This window comes from Oryctolagus cuniculus, chromosome 8, assembly GCF_051225735.1.
Source record: "Oryctolagus cuniculus isolate XC-2025 breed Fujian yellow rabbit chromosome 8, ASM5122573v1, whole genome shotgun sequence".
Lineage (NCBI taxonomy): Eukaryota > Metazoa > Chordata > Mammalia > Lagomorpha > Leporidae > Oryctolagus > Oryctolagus cuniculus.
The window spans coordinates 87,688,044-87,704,907 of NC_142874.1; the positions used below are offsets into that span (position 1 = coordinate 87,688,044).

Consider the following 16,864-nt stretch of genomic DNA (forward strand, 5'->3'; position numbering starts at 1 on the left):
TCATCCCAAGCTCCAATCAGAAAACATCTGGAGACTGGCACTGTGGTGCAGTGGGTTAAGCCTCCATCTGCAGTGCTGGCATCCATATGGGCACAGGTTCAAGTCTTAGCTACTCTGCTCCCGAGCCAGCACCCTGCTAATGTGCCTGGGAAAGCAGTGGGGGATGGCCCAAGTTCTTGGGCACCTGTACCCAATTGGGAGACCTGGAGAAACCTCCCATTTCCTGGCTTCGACCTGGCCAAACCCTGGCAGTTGTGGCCATTTGGGGAATGAACTGGTGGAGGGAAAATCTCTCTATCTCTCCTCTGTCCCTCTCTCTCTCTTTCAAATCAATCAATCAATTTTTAAAATTAATTTATTTATTTGAGAGGTAGAGAGTTACAAACAGAGAGAGTGAGAGACAGATAGAAAGGTCTTCCACCTGCTGGTTTACTTCCCAAATGGCCACAATGGATGAAGCTATGCCTATCCAAAGCCTGGAGCCAGAGGCTACTTCCAGGTCTCCCTTGTGGGTGCAGGGGCCCAAGCACTTGGGTTGTCTTCCACTGCTTTCCCAGGCCATTAGCAAAGAGCTACATCAGAAGAGGAGTAGCTGGGACATGAGCCAGTGCCCATATGGGAAGCTGGCACCACAGGTGGAGGCTTAGCCTTCTATACCACAGCACCAGCATCATAAATCAATCTTTAAAAAAAAAAACAAAACAAAACAGAAAAATAAGAAAACTGTTGACAAGTGCAGAAAGAAATATGGAAGAAATTTGGCACTTCACTACAGGTTGGCACTTAATAAACCCAAAACTTTAGCATTTCTGCTACATCCAGATAAAAATCTTTCCTCTAAGAACATGGTGATTCCAGGACTTAGGGGAGTATAGTTCTTACATGTAACTGCTAATTATAGAACAAACATGTTCAGGTGGAGATGATCTTATTACATTTGCTTTTAAAAATTGTTGGGTTTTCCTGGCTCCCTGCTTATCCCAGAACTTTGAGAAAAATCTCAGCAAGTGACTTTCATTCAAAATCTGATAGCCAAGAGGAGGGAGGGTGGGACTGAGTGCAAGAGGTAGGGTAGTGTGGGAAGCATCATTGTGCTCTTAAAAGTGTATGTTTGAAGTACATGAAATTTGTTCCCTTTGTATAAATAATGTTTTTAAAAAAAATCTGATCACTTTCAGGATGAATGGGGTCTTTTAGAGCTTAATGTTAGCATGGAAACAAAGTGGAGGGATGGAAAGGAGGCCATGAGAACAACCAAATGGCAAAAGGAGTCACAGAATTAACTGTCACATACTCAAAGCTGGTGGGTGACATAGGCAGAATGGCTATTAAGGATTTAGAAAGTTTGAGATTGAGTATCAGTGGTTTGTGGGATTTGGCAAAATACAGTTAAGGAAAACTGGAATTCTGGCCTATACACATGTGTGTGTGTGTGTCTGTGGTCATGAATGTGTGTGGGTACATGCGTGTGTGTGTGTGTGTGTGAGGCCAGATCAAAATGAGTCAGCATGAAACAAAAGCACTGTGCCAAATTGGAACTGTGTTCAGAAGGTATCATTAACTCCATCCAATTGAATGGCTGTGCTAATAGAAATGTAAATTACATTTAAATTATGATGTTCTCTAAAGGTGGGACCAGGAGTTTGGACTCACATTAGTAGGAAAAAGAGTCCTTGGAAGTCCTTGAGTAGAGGGGTGACATACAAAGTGGTCTTAGAAGGATTGAGTTGGTGCCACATGATGAATCTGGAAAGAGCGCAAGCAAGTGATTACAGTGCAGGCAAAGAGTATTGAGGACAGTGTGGTGAACACCTGGGTTCCTACTTCATTGTGATAGAGCTAAATGGAGGCATCTGAAGGATTACTGGGTGGAGGGAGAAGACAGCTGATGAAGAATGCAGGTGTGCATTCCTGGGTGATTCCTAATACGGAGGCCGAAATAATGAACAGAATTTCATCCATATAATACATCAACTTTGTCAATACACAGAATAATTAATTGCACAATTAATATAAATAGTCATCATTTTCTATTAAAATGTAACATTTCAATAATTGCTAAAATTCTATTCACAAAAGATATCTGAAAGGAATTGTTTCTATTCTCAATCTATGAGTATGTTCCCAGAATAAAACTTCTTCAACTAAGAAATAAACGTCTCAGGCCTGCTGTCTTTAACTTTCCACCTTAAATAGTAGCTATAGGTTTAAGCTTTCTTATGACTGTCATTTTCTTCTAATTGTACAGAAGGAAAGGCAAAAAAGAGACGTTTAAAGAGAAGTTTTAATTTGAGCTTTGAATATTTTTTTCTACTTGCTCTTTCTTTCTCCTTTCTGTTTGGTGCCACGGGAGATGGACGTGTAGGAAATGCATCAGGGACTTTCTTGGTGCCCAGTTTATTTTGACCAACAGGAGTATAAGCAGAAGATGCCGTGATGAGAGAGCTATATTGGAGAGTGCTAATTCCTCAGGTATATTTTCAATGTCATCAACTTACTAGATTATAATCAGTCACACTAGGAGAATTTCAACCATGGAAATGAGCAAATACTACAAATCAGGTATTTCTCCCCTCCAAAATTTGGATTACCAGCATGCCACAGGAGAAGTAAGTTCCAAGATATTTATTTTTTTGGTTCCAGCTGTACTTGGCTACCTAGGTTGACTGTGTATTTCAATTGAAGGTACATGGCATGAGCTCTCCCTATACCGTTAACTTTCTTCAGGTTTCCATAACCACTCACCTTCATCCTTCACACTCATAGGGGATCATGGTTCCCTGCCTGCTGATCTCAAATTAGTGTATGCCACTTGTTTTGTTTCTCTAACCCTGTATCGTCCAATACGACAGCCACTAGCAACATGTAGCTATTGTCCAGTTGATGGCGTGACCACCACAGTGGTGTGACTGAGAAGCTGAATTTTGTTTCTTATTTAGTTAAAATTAATTAGCATTTAAGCTTAAAAACAAAAATACTGTCAAATATTTACCATTAAACACAACTTTATTATTTGATAGGGCTATATTTTACTTGAAGATTTATTATTTGAACAGATATAATCTGTACTGTAAAACACATTAGATTTCAAAGACAATACTGAAAGGAAAACATCTTAGTAAGACCACGTGTGTGGTCTTATCCAAAATTTTATATTAACATGAAATATATATACATATATGTTACTATATAATTAACATGTTAATATAAAATTTTGTTAATACATAATCAGATGCACTTTTAATATGTTAATATAAAATTTGGATATGTTGGGTTAAAATAAATATATTATTAAGATTTATTTTACCTGCTTCTTTTACCTTTTTTAACGTGCTTACTAGGCAATTTTAAATGACTTTATGGCTCTGCTATTGGAAAGTTCTGCTGTAAAGTTGACCCAACTACTGCTAGTGGTCCCTTTATCACACCATCCTCAAACAACTGGAATATGCTTTTCACTTCCTTCTGGAACCTGATTCGGTTACCATCAAACAAACAAGCAAACAAACAAATAACACCCTTCTGTGACTTTTTCACTTTATTCCTTGTGAGCAAATTATCATTTTATTTTTAAAGAGCTGAGAATCAGGTTTTTTTGCAGAAGATATATTCAGTGGGTGTCATTAGTGAGGCAATAGCTAATAGTTGGCTTCTAATACCATTTCCTCAGTGATTCATAGAATTTTGTAGTATTTTGTGGAATAATTCTCAAAAATATTTCCCAGTGTAACAAAATATTGATATTGCTAAGTAGCTACCACATGACAGACATTTTTTGGATATATTAATTCAATTCCTCCAATATTCCCAAGAGACAAGAATACTTTGAGATACCCTCATATCACAAACCAAGAAACCAAGGTGTGAAAAAAATTATTTGCTCAAGTCACAGGACTGGTAGATATGGAGACCAAAATCAAGACCAAGTTTGCTTGCCTTTGTAATCTAGGATCATTCCAGCATACCAAGCAATAAATATTTCTTTCTCTAAGGCATTTTAAATACAATTTATGGGTAAAAGTTACTGATTTTACTAGATACTGATTTTAAAAGTCTCCTCTAGATGGAGGTGGTCTATACTACACTGTCTCTCACCCTCAGGTCTCATTCTACCTATTCCATGACCCTAGAGGTAACAACTTCTAAAGACACCTAGAAAAGACCAGATCTCACAGTATGTCTATGAAAAGTTTTGCCTCTAGGGATGGCTTTGCAGAAAGAAGAGGCAGAAAGTTATTGAAATCAATCAACCCATTTGGGCATCCTGTATTCAGCTGTCAGTTCCAATCCCAGAGCCATGTGAATCACTAGGCGATCTCCTTTCCCTTTTAGGGCACTGGGAAGGGATGAAAACATGGATTCAATGATGAAAATTGTAACCATTTATAAATGGGACCCAGGTCTTTGACTTTGGAATTGAAGACTTCACAGTGCTACCACCAATTTTTATTTTCAATGTAGAATTTGTTTCTCCTGCATTTGACTCTGATTTACTAATGCAGTTCTTCATGGGAGTTTTAAAATGATATTTATACACATGTTAGCACTTGCACTTGACTTCACATATCCTCTCTTGCTAAATGGGTGTGAAATAAAAATATTTTTAAAATGCAGATAGGCCCTGTATTTGAACCCATGTTAAGTCTGGAATTATGTACAGCTGTGTGCCATTAAATAGTAAAAGGCAAGCAACAGGAACTTCCAGAGTAACTGAAAAATTGGTCATGGTTTTGTACTCCTTATTTAGTGCAAAGAATTCTCTGGGTGCACAATAAATAGTGACTGATGAAAAGTGAAAAGCAAAGAATGCTTCCTCCTATATCCATTTTATTTTTTGGTGTGATCTGATATAACTGTGTGACCATCTAGACATCCTCTCATCTTATATCTTCTGAAACTGAAAGTAGAGGGTATAAAAGCAGAGCTCGGAATCAGGCTGACCTGAGTTCAGCCATGCTAAGTGCCCAGTGTGGACCTGTTCTTTCACTTCTCTATGCCTCAATTTCCTTCTTTGCAAGAAGAGGATAGATAGTATGTCAGGATTTTCAGGTGCATGCAACAGAAAACAGCCCTTAAGCAACTATTATTTTTAAAGAAAATCTATTGTAAGGGTATGAGGTAACTGAAGGCATCAAATGAAGGACTGAAGTGGGGCTCAGAGGACACGTACCCATAGAGCTCCAAGGAGCTTACAGGTGTTATTAGGGTGCTACAATTAGAATTAAAGAGCCAATTGTATTGCATGGCTATGCCTCTCTACTCAAGAAGCAAATTTCCCAGAAAGAATATGAGTAAGTTTCTTGCATGCCCTTCCTTGGTCAAGGGAGGGCAGCCAAAGGCAGAGTGCCCTGATTGACAGCACCATCAAATGTAGTCAGTGATGGAGTCCTGGTTCTAAAATATCTGATTGATGGAACACAGGAAGGGGACATGGGAACCGGATAAGCAAAAGAAACAGAAGTGTTTTAGAGACTGCAGACTTACAGTCATTCAAATGATGTCACTGCCAAAGGCACACACATTGTATGTAGAAAGTATCAATAAAGATAATTTTAAAGTTATATGCATATTTAATATTAAATATATGTATAACATATATAATATATTCTGAACAGAATTTTGATTTCACTGGAAAGTTTACTAGCAGGTCATTTTAACATTTGTTATCTAACTGGGGAGAGATATATGGAAAATAAAATGAATAGTGATGCTGTCTCAAATAGTTAACATGCAAAATAGTTAACATCCAAAAATCTGCCTTTGCTGTTTCACATATAAGCCAACAATAAATCTCACACCATCTATTTTGGTTATGGTAAATCATAGTCGTATGTGGTCATGATTGTGGCTAATTGTGGGATAAAGGATGTAATTTTAGAGTATGAATGAAATATCCTCCTGTTGACATTTTATGCAAGACAGTCTGGGAACAATAGGGTGAGAGCAAACAACTATGTGATATGAATCCTCCTACAGAGAGAATAATAAGGAACGTTTAAGGATTCTGATTCCTAATGATGTTTTTAAAAGCCTGAATGCTCCATATTTAGAATGTGCCAGCTGTTTCAAATTAAGGAGGCTGTAGACTTCTGACATGAGTTCATTGATGATGGGATTTGTGTGTGAGAACAACTCATACAGTTATGTGTGAACAGAAAATCCTGAACTATTAGTTTATAGAGGAATACATTCTGTGGTAAATGGCTATTCCACACTAAGATTGTCAGTCTACATTGAGATTTATAACTTTTTAAAGAGAGGATTTATTTAGCACTTGATCTGAAATGGCCTATGGACTGTGTGACAACTCCAAGAACTTAAAAGGGACCAACTTTGTATTTAAAAAAAAAAAAAAAAAAAAAAACTTCTGCTTTCACTTCACAAAAGGCAATGTCTTTCATTAAAACTGAACAATTAGCCCTGTCAAAGCAAAGCCTCAAACAATTAAAGTAAGACTCAAAATTATTTCCTTTCTTGGAAATCTTTAGTAACAGGCGAAATATTTATACAATATGAAAAGAAGGCAGAATGTGCCCTTTGCTTCTATAACATGTCTCAAGTAAGAGAAACTTGGAGTGCACTGATGGTGGCCATTTGGTGTCAAGATATACTGGTAGTGCCTGCCAAAACTTTTCAGGGAATTCTCTAAATAAATATGAGTCAAAGGAAATTAAAAATTGTGCCATTTTATAATTATACTATGCACAGTACACTGTAGTAGGTATTCAAGTGACTCAGTCACCACACTTTCCATTCTAGAAATGACTTAGGGTTCACATAATTGTCTGACACCATTAGTTGGTGATGCAGAGAAGGCTTGACTTCCTGGGATCTAGTTTCCTGATTATCTTCCTATCTTCCTTCCTTCCTCCCTCCCATCCTCCCTCCCTCCCTCCCTCATTCCCTCCCTCCCTCTCTCATTCCCTTTCTCCCTCCCTCATTCCCTCTCTCCCTCCCTCCTTTCCTTCCTTACCTTTCTCCATCTTTCCCTCCTTCTCTCCTTCCCTGCCTCCCTTCCTTCTGTTTTGTTAAATGTTTTGAGATACTTGTAGATTCACATGTATTAGTAATAAATAATATATAGAGATTTTATGTATGCTTTAACCAGTTTCTCCCAGTGATAACATCTAGCAAAACTGCAATACAATATCACAACTAGGATATCAGTGTTGATGCAGTCAAAAGACAACATTTCCTTTTATTATTGATTTTTTATTTATGTAAGGGGAACAAATTCCATATGCACAGATTTAAGAGCATAATTTAAAATTCCCACTAACAGTGTAATTAGGGTACCTTTTTCTCCACATTCTCACCAACAGTTGTTATTTTATTTGTGGATACTAACTATTCTAATTGGGTGAGGTGAAACCTCATTGTGGTTCTTATTTGCATTTCTCCAATGGCTAGTTATCTTGAGCATCTTTTCAGATGTCTATTGGCCATTTGTACCTCATTCTTTGAAAAATTCTTATTCATTGAATTTAGCACATTTCTAAACTGGATTTTTCACTTTGTTGTTGTTGAATTTCTTGAGCTCTTTATACATCCTGGAAATTAATACTTTATGAGATGTACAGTTTGAAAATATTTTCCCCATTTTCTCAGTTGCCTTCTTACTAAGTGTTTTCTTTACTGTGATAAAGCCTCTTAGCTTGATGTAATCCCATTTGTCTATTTTTGCCTTTGTTGCCTATGCTTCTGGGGTATTTTCTAAGAAGTTTTTGCCTATGTCAACTTCTTGCTATGTTTCCCCTGTGTTTTTCTCTAGTAATTTGATGGTTTCAGGTCTTAGATTTATACCCCTGATCCTTTGTGATTTATATCCCTGATCCAATGTGAGTTGACTTCTGTATAGGGTGTAGGATAGGGGTTTAGGTTTCATACTTCTTCATGCAGAGATCCAATTTTCCCAACATCATTTGTTGAAGAGGTTGTGCTTTTTCCATGGAGTGATTTTAGTTCATTTGTCAAAGATTAGTTGGTTGTAGATGCGTGGATTAGTTTCTGGGGTCTATAATCTGTTTGGTTGCTCGACATGTCTATTCTTCTGCCAGTACCAGGCTGTTTTGATTATAACCGGCCTGTAATATGTCTTGAAAACTGTTATTGTGATGTTTCCAGCTTTATTTTTATTGTTAAGGATTGGTTTAGCTATTTGGGGTCTCTTGTGTTTCCATTTGAATTTTATGGTCATTTTTTTTTCCAGATCAAGAAGAATGTGTTCAGTATTTTGATTGGTATTACATTGAATCTGAAAATTGCTTTTAGTATGAACATTTTGACTCATGACATTTGTTGTATATCCTACTGTTTATTTAATGTTTTATAATTTTCATCCTAGACATCTTTCATATCCTTGGTTAAATTTATCCCAACGTATAAAAATGTTTTGTAGCTATTGTGAGTGGGACTGATCTTACAGGCATGGCATTGTTTGTGTATACAAAGGCTATTGATTTTTGTGTATTGATTTTATATCCTGTAACTTTGCAAAACTCTTTTATGAGTTTTTTTTTAAATTTAATTTAATTTAATTTTTTTGACAGGCAGAGTGGACAGTGAGAGAGAGACAGAGAGAAAGGTCTTCCTTTGCCATTGGTTCACCCTCCAATGGCAGCCACGGCCGGCGCGCTGCGGCCAGTGCCCCGCGCTGATCCGATGGCAGGAGCCAGGTACTTCTCCTTGTCTCCCATGGGGTGCAGGGCCCAAGTACTTGGGCCATCCTCCATTGCACCTCCAGGCCACAGCAGAGAGCTGGCCTGGAAGAGGGGCAACTGGGACAGAATCCGGCGCCCCGACCGGGACTAGAACCTGGTGTGCAGGCGCCGCAAGGCGGAGGATTAGTCTAGTGAGCCATGGCGCCAGCCTTATGAATTCTAATAGTCTCTTAATGGAGTCTTTTGGTTCCACTAGGTATAAGGTCATATCATTTGCAAATAGGAATAATTTGACTTCTTTTTTTCCCGTTGTATCCCTTTTAATTTCTTTTCTTGTCTAATGGCTCTAGATAAAACTTTAAGAACTATATTAAATGCTAATGGTGAGAGTGACCATCCTTGTCTGGTTCTGGATTTTAGTGGAAATGCTTCCAGCTTTTCCTTATTCAACATGATGCTACTAGGGGTTTGTCATATATTGCCATAATTGTATTGAAATATATAAGAGACAAAACTTTCATTACTACAAGGATCTCTCATATAGCCTTATATAGTCACATTCACTTTTCTCCTTCCCTACTTCTATCATAAAACTGTCATATATTTAGAATCAAACAGTATCTAATCTTTCATGATTGGCTTTTCTCACTCAGTATTAGCTGTGTGTCGATAGTTCATTCCCTTTTATTACAAAGTAGTACTCCATGGTATGAATATACTAGTTTGTTTAATTATTGAGACACATGTGAGTTTGTTTTCAGATTTTAATCATTAAGAATAGATTTGCTATAGACATTTACATAGTAATGCTCATTAGTAGCAATATTTACTATAGCCAAAGGTGAAAATAATTCATATCCCTTCACAGTCCATTGAATGGATAAACAAATTCTTGTCTATAAGGCTTGAAATCCTGATATGAACTTTGAAAACAACATGCTAAGTGTAATGAATGATAAAGCAAGCTAAAACAAAGATGGGTCAGGGGAGAGGGAAAATCCCTGTTCTCTGAAATGATCAAGCAAAGCATCCTTGAGCAGCCTCCAAAAGATGGGCTTTATATAGCATGCTTTGAAGAGTAGGCAGGGTTCTCACATAGTCAAGGACCACAGGGGAGGCAAAGGGCAGTACTAGAAGATTGCCCTAGAAAAGGCTCATCATAGGGCTGGCACTGTGTCGTAGCAGATACAGCCTCCGCCTGTGACGCGACATCTCATATGAGTGCCAATTTGACTTCTTGCTGCTCCATTTCCAATCTAGCACCCTGCTAATGGCCTGGGAAAGCAGTGGAAGATGGCTCAAGTGCTTGGGCTCCTGCACCCACGTGGGAGACCCAGATGAAGCTTCTGTTTCCTGGGCCTTGTCCTAGCCCAGTCCTGACTGTTGCAGTCATTTGGGAAATGAACCAGCAAGTGGAAGATCCTTGTGTCTCTTCTTTTCTCTGTAGCTCCTCCTTTGAAACAAATGAATAAATCTAAAACAAAAAAGAAAAAAAAAGAAAAAGTCCATCCTGGGGAGAGAAGGAGGCTCCTGGTTTCCAGGAATAATAGACCAGTGTGACATTATGGTCAAGTAGGGAGAGATTCAAATATAAAGGGAACAAATATATGATAATGTGTTTTGAAGGCTAGTAGAGAAACCTATTTGTACTCAGACCCTATACTCACACGAGTTTCCAAAGGAATTCAAACAAGGATACAGGCTTTAAATAGGATATGAAAAGGTTTTCATTTGTGTAGTTGGTTCTTACTATTTTAGGCTGAAGATTGGATAAAATTTAATATTTCATAAGAAACTTCTTTATTTTCTTAATTACAAGCTAGAACTGTTTATTTGCCTAATGTGTCAAAATGAAATAAGAATAATTTTATTGTTAAATTTTTTTCTCCTTCAAATTGACCAGTTCTTCAAGTCTTCCTTGGGCACAATTTTATTTTAGTCTAATTCCATCTATTTTCCCCAGATAGGCTTATTTCTGATAAGTAAATAGCAGACAACAATTTAAATAACTTTTGAAGGCCCCGTTAGAAATTCTTATCAACTTACAATGGGGTAACATATCAATAAATCCATGGTAAGTTCAAAATAAATTTAATGGACCTAACCTATCAAACCTCATTGCCTAGTCTATATTAATCATGCTCAAACACTCTCATTAGCCTCCAACTAACACAAACTAACACAAAACTTGTTTTTAAATGAAGTGCTTAATATCTCATGTAATTTGTTATACACCGTATCCAAGAAATGCTTGCAATAAGTGCTCTGTAGAGTGCCAGTTATTTCTCCTGTAACACCAGGGTTCATTGGGAGCTGTGGCTGCTGCCACTGCCCTGCATCACAGAGGATGGCCAGCCTAAGAAATCACCCAGATACCAAATGTGAGGCATTGTTTCTGTGAGATAGATATGTGTTCTCGCCATTGTGATGTCCAGAACTTGAAGTTTGTGGACCATCTCTATGTGCCACCTGGCAAAATTATGAGTAAATTCTTTTTACCCAGTTGCTTTGTCAATTTGGCAGCATGTTCAAAAGCTGGAATCTTGATCTGTATGGAATCTGTTACACTCATTTGCCCTCTTTGAGTGGGGGAGATAATGGCTTTCTTTATATTGTAGTAAGGATAAAAAGTTGATAGTGCTTTAATCTAATCCTTGTATTATTAGGTAATAAACTTTGTGAAGGCTTGGACTTTTTATTATAAATCCTTATTATATAAATCCTTATTATTATAAATTCTCCATGTACTTCTGAATCTGGCACATAGCAACTAATTATTATTGGTGGCAACAATACCATAGTCCATATATCTTCTTTTACACATAGCACCTGTTAAATAAGTTCATTGATAAATAAACAAATTATGTTATATGAAGTCTAATTTAAAAATAATTCAACATATACTATTTTATGTAATCATAGTAACTAATCCAGAATAGAGTTTTTTTTACTTGTTTTTTTTTTTTTTTTTTTTTTTTTTTTAAGATTTATTTATTTATTTGAAAGCCAGAGTTACACAGAGAGAGGAGAGGTAGAGAGAGAGGTCTTCCATCCGCTGGTTCACTCCCCAATTGGCTGCAATGGCCGGAGCTGTGCCCATCCAAAGCCAGGAGCCAGGAGCTTCTTCCAAGTCTCCCACGCAGGTGCAGGGGTCCAAGGACTTGGCCCATTTTCTATTGCTTTCCCAGGCCATAGCAGAGAACTAGATCGGAAGAGGAACAGCTGGGACTAGAACCGGCGCCCCTATGGGATGCTGGCACTTCAGGCCAAGACGTTAACCCACTCCACCACAGCGCTGGCCCTGAGTTTTTTTTACTTGTATCCAAAGCAAACAAACAAAATTGTTACAGAATTATTACTTTTTATCCTTCTAGAAGTAGATGTATAATATAATATTGAGCAAAAGACAAATCATGTGTCTTCCATTGGCTTCATTTAGTGTTTAAATAAACATTATGGATATTGCAAACAGATAGATAAACAAAATATAACATTGTCATATTATGTTATATAATATGTTAATATATAACATGATTAAATATTTAGAAGTTTAATTATTTCTAAAAAATGAGTTTTAACATTTAAATTTGATTTTTGAAAACCTTTTGCCAGAAATTAGACATCAATAGACATCAGAGAATTCGTAAAGAAATAAATCATTTTAATGTATGTTTAAAAATTGCTCTCCTATGAGTGAGTCTTCTGTTCACATGAAGAGACTCAGAAATGAGAATTCCATAAGTCGTTTCTCAATGGTTTACTGAGAACTCACCAAAGGAAAAATCCTATGACTGTAATGTAATTGGAAAAACCTTTATTGTAATGTAAAACTTCTGAAAAACTTAGCAAGATTACAGAGAGAAGTCTCTGAAAATGTAACATTTCTGGAAGAATTCTTTGGTGGAACCACACCTCAGCAAGTATTAGGCAACTCACATGATAAATTGTGACAGAGACTGGTTAACCATTCTTCAAAAATTCTTTTCTGTTATACAGCCTGCATTTTTGTTTCCCATTATTGTGAGTGGGACCAAGTAAATGAATTGTGTTTTCATTTATAAACTTTGCTAACAAATATTCAACAGTTGCAACAGTTATTGTAACAGTTATTTAGAATACCATCTTTATCAATTACAAAGTTATTTGTTGTACAGCAAAAAAAATGGATAGACATGTACATACCTGTGCATTTATGTACACATATATGTACATATGTATATATGTCTGGGGTATATATTGACATACATATATGTGTAGATGCCATAAAGATGCAACTATATATGCTAGGTTGAAATTAGTGAGTGCCTCAGAATATGTTGAGTTTCAAATTACCTCGATAGCAAAAGAAAACACAATGAAACAGAACAGACATATCTATCTGTTTAGCAATTGTTTTGATAACATTAAAACTTTATTTCAGAACTTTTATAATATCCTATTTGGGAGAAACATCTTGTAACATATCTCAGTGGATCAGTAACCATAACACATATGCAAAAATGAAATTCTATGTGTAGTTTTGTGGGTGAGTTTTTAAGACTTATGGTAGTAAACTATTTGAAGTGACTAGTTTTATGAATTGTCCTCTTATGAATTTGACCATTTATAAAGGTCTTCTGTGGTTAAATGTCAAGGCTGAACAAACAAACACCTGCATACTGTGATATATGAGAAAAGACAGCAACTGCATCCATACACGTGTGCTACAAGTTTGAGTAAGTTGGTAGTGAGGCTGAGAATAGCACTGCATCTGCCTGTGTTGTGTGTTACATGCACACTTAGCAGAGCCGATCCTGAACACGTGTAAGCCCTTATGGTTTTGGCCATGGTCAGCAATACTGTCTAACAGTGATGTGGGGCTCCTTCTAGGATAAATCATGAGTATATAATTTACCATGGAGTAGCCTATTTATGGTACACAAGAGAATACCTTGCTGTTTTTTTCACCACAGTTATTAAATCTTAGCAGCAGTTAAAATCCAAGATGCAGTAAGACTGCATGAGATGACAGGGTGCTTCCTACTCTCTTCCTGGCCTTGAAAAAAATGATGTTAAGTAGTCTGATTAAAACTCAGGAAATGGAAAGAATGTGAATTTTGAGTCAGGTGAACTTTTCTTCAAATCTTGGCTTCTTATTTAACCTTTGTTAACTTACATTTTAGGCTTTTTTTTTTTTTTTTTACAATATGGAGAGCCATGTACCTGGTCACTTTTCCTCATCTTCCAACACCACCTCTTCTGTCAATTCTCTGTTTTATAAATTCTAAAGTACAAAAAAAGTTTTTGTAGCACTAATGCCAATTCATTGGATAAGAATATAAAAGCCTCTTATATATTGATACCTATAGGAAAATGTAAGCTACAGTTCTAAGAACTTTATGTATATTATGATTTTAATCCTTACATGATTAAATAACCTATCTGATGGAGGTTATTAAAAGCAGTTTGCTGATGCTTTTCATAATAATCATAAGGAAGAATAGTATCAACTTCTTTATAGCAGTAATTTAAGCTCTGCGAGAATAAGATAGGTCTTATCTTCTTGTATTTTAACAAGATGTTAAGGTGTACTTAATCACTAGTCAAGAAATAGTTAATATTTTTTCTTGATACTTTTATTGCCTCATCTAGAAAGATTACATTCCAAACACTCTCTGCCTCTAGAATCAAGAAACTAAATAATGAATATCTAGTTTACAAATCTAGTTTGTGAATAACCTTGATGATATAGTTTTGTAAATTGGTTTGTTCATTTGTGTAAAGATGTGGGTGGAGAAAAAATGAGTGTGGCAGAGGGAGGGGAGGGGAGAGAATGAGAGAATGAGACTCTAGAGTGAGAGCCAGCGAGAGAGAGAGAGAGAGAGAGAGAGAGAGAAAGAGAGAGAGAGAGGCTAAAGAGACAATTCTAAATTTCAGGCAAGAGAAATTATCCTTGAAGACATCAAATTGCATTTCACTAGTTTGCATTGCGAAGGGTGTGTTGGCAACAAAAATTTTAGCATTACCATTACCCTTCCTTATCTGCACTTATTAACTAGTATCACAAATTTATGGATATTCCATTAACAATGAATTTCGGGTACCAAAGAAAGTAGTGTCAGGTTGCTACATCTGGATTATTTTCAGGAGCGGAAAATAAAATAACGAGGATGCCAATTGGGCCACCCACTGCAAAATGTGGGTGACCAAATGAGCCAACAGAACCTCTAATGAGTATTTACGCCAAAGGACTCTGCATGTAAACTACTTCCAGACTGATGTGGTGCCAACCTCAGAGGATTAAGCCTTTCAATGGCTTTTGTTGATCAGCAGCCAAGGCATCTAGGAACAAAGAAGGGGTCTCCTTATTAAACGTATCAAGAATATTACTTTCAGACAAGAAGAATGTGGAAAAGGGATCAAAGGACACTATAAAGAAGATGGAAGACAGTAGAAATAAAGTAACAACAGCATCCGTCATACTCTGGATGCGGGGTGATTTTATTTAGTTAAGGCGTTATTTTTCAGAAGGCTTTAAAGTGTTGTTAAGCATTTATGTGGTCTGGCCTGCATTATAGGTAGTTGTGTGCATGTCTTTGGTTTTGCTCATCATGGGGGCAGGGACTTCTTTGCTCTGTCCCATCAGTGTGCCATTACAGTCCTTTACCCTCCCAGCATTAAGCAGAGTATAGAAATAAGCTACTTAATAATGATTTTTGAAGTATACTAAGTGTAATTATGAGACTACTCTTGTTTTAATACTAGAGAGGCTGTGAGGAGAAACATAACATAGTTTTCTTTTCGGACAGATAAATCAGTAATACAAAGAAATCACATGTGTAGAGAGGGAATAGCACAGTATCGTTTGGTCTGGGTTTATTCTGACTCATGGATGCTGTATATTTTAGACAAATCAAATCCCCAAAGCAATGCAAATGACAGAGTGCATGAGGAAAATCACATTCTCCACATGTTTATATAGAGAAACACAAAGGAAGACAACATTTGCATACTGTGACAAAAGTCAGTGCTAGAAAAGATTTTAAGATGGCCACCCAAACAAATGTTTACTTCAGTAAAGCAAAGCAAGGCAAAACCAAACCAAAACTAATTTGGCATTTTTAAATTTTAAAACATAACAATAGCAGTAACTTTATTTCTTTATTCTTTTTCCAAATAGCTAGGTTGACATTTTGGAAACCTTACCTCTCTGGTCCTTCTCAATGTCATCAATTGCATTTAATAGCAAGATTTCTTAAGAAATAGGGTAAAATGTGATGGATGCCTGTTGGTTTTCTCTATATAACTACACTATATAAATGGAAGATTTTTCTAATGATCAGCAATTCCATAGTCCTAAAATTCTGTAAGTTGAATAGGCCCAGTAGAGTTATAGCAGTTCATAAACTAGACCAGAGCGAAAGCAGAGAGATTGAACTTTGATCCAAGGCAAGGAACACCTGTTAGGTCAATCATTTGAGAGCTGTATAACAGCAATAGTGATGGCAAATAAAGATAGTCTTGATGGGTATGACATGAGGAAAAAAAGTGGTCATGTAATCATCATAATAATGATATTAGTAATAGTAATAGCTATTGTTGATTGCCTGATGCACAAGAATTTTGATGAGAATTTCACATACATCATTTCATGAAATCTTTAGAGTGATAACCTCAAAAGTAGATAGCCTTTACTGTATTTTAGATGAACACCATTTGCATACTTGATTACATATATTTAAAAATTTCTGAAATGTGTATTTTTTAAATTAAATGATCCACAAAATACCAGAAGACATTCTCAGTTTTTTTTATTTTTTAAAGATTTATTTATTTATTTGAGAGGAAAGTTACAGAATGAGGGAGACACAAAGAGGTCGGTCTTCCATCCACTGGTTCACTCCCTAAATGGTTGCTGGAGCTAAGCTGATCTGAAGCCAGGATCCAGGAGCTTCTTCCAGGTCTCCCACATGGGTTCAGGGGCTCAAGCACTTGGGCCACCTTTTACTGTTTTCCTAGGCCATCAGTAGGGAGCAGAATCAGAAGTGGAGCAGCTGGGACATGAACTGGTGCCCACATGGGGTGCCGGCACCACAGGTGGAGGCTTAACCTACTATGCCACATCGCTGGCTCATCTCAGTTCTTTATATTAGTTAATACCTATGGTCTTTAGGATAACCTTGTGAAGTAAATAGTAATATTATGGCTATTTTGTAAATGTAAAA

At 36.7% G+C, this 16,864-nt stretch overlaps 1 protein-coding gene and 1 non-coding gene across 2 annotated transcripts in view; one reads left to right on the forward strand and one right to left on the reverse strand.

Moving 5' to 3' along the window:
- DKK2 (dickkopf Wnt signaling pathway inhibitor 2) overlaps window positions 1-16,864 on the forward strand; it is a 114,582-nt gene that overhangs the window by 46,713 nt on the left and 51,005 nt on the right. The gene's annotated exons all lie outside the window — the stretch shown is intronic.
- Window positions 6,417-6,532, reverse strand: LOC127483380 (U5 spliceosomal RNA). Its single transcript, XR_007909553.1, has one exon. It is a non-coding gene; the product is annotated as a U5 spliceosomal RNA (small nuclear RNA).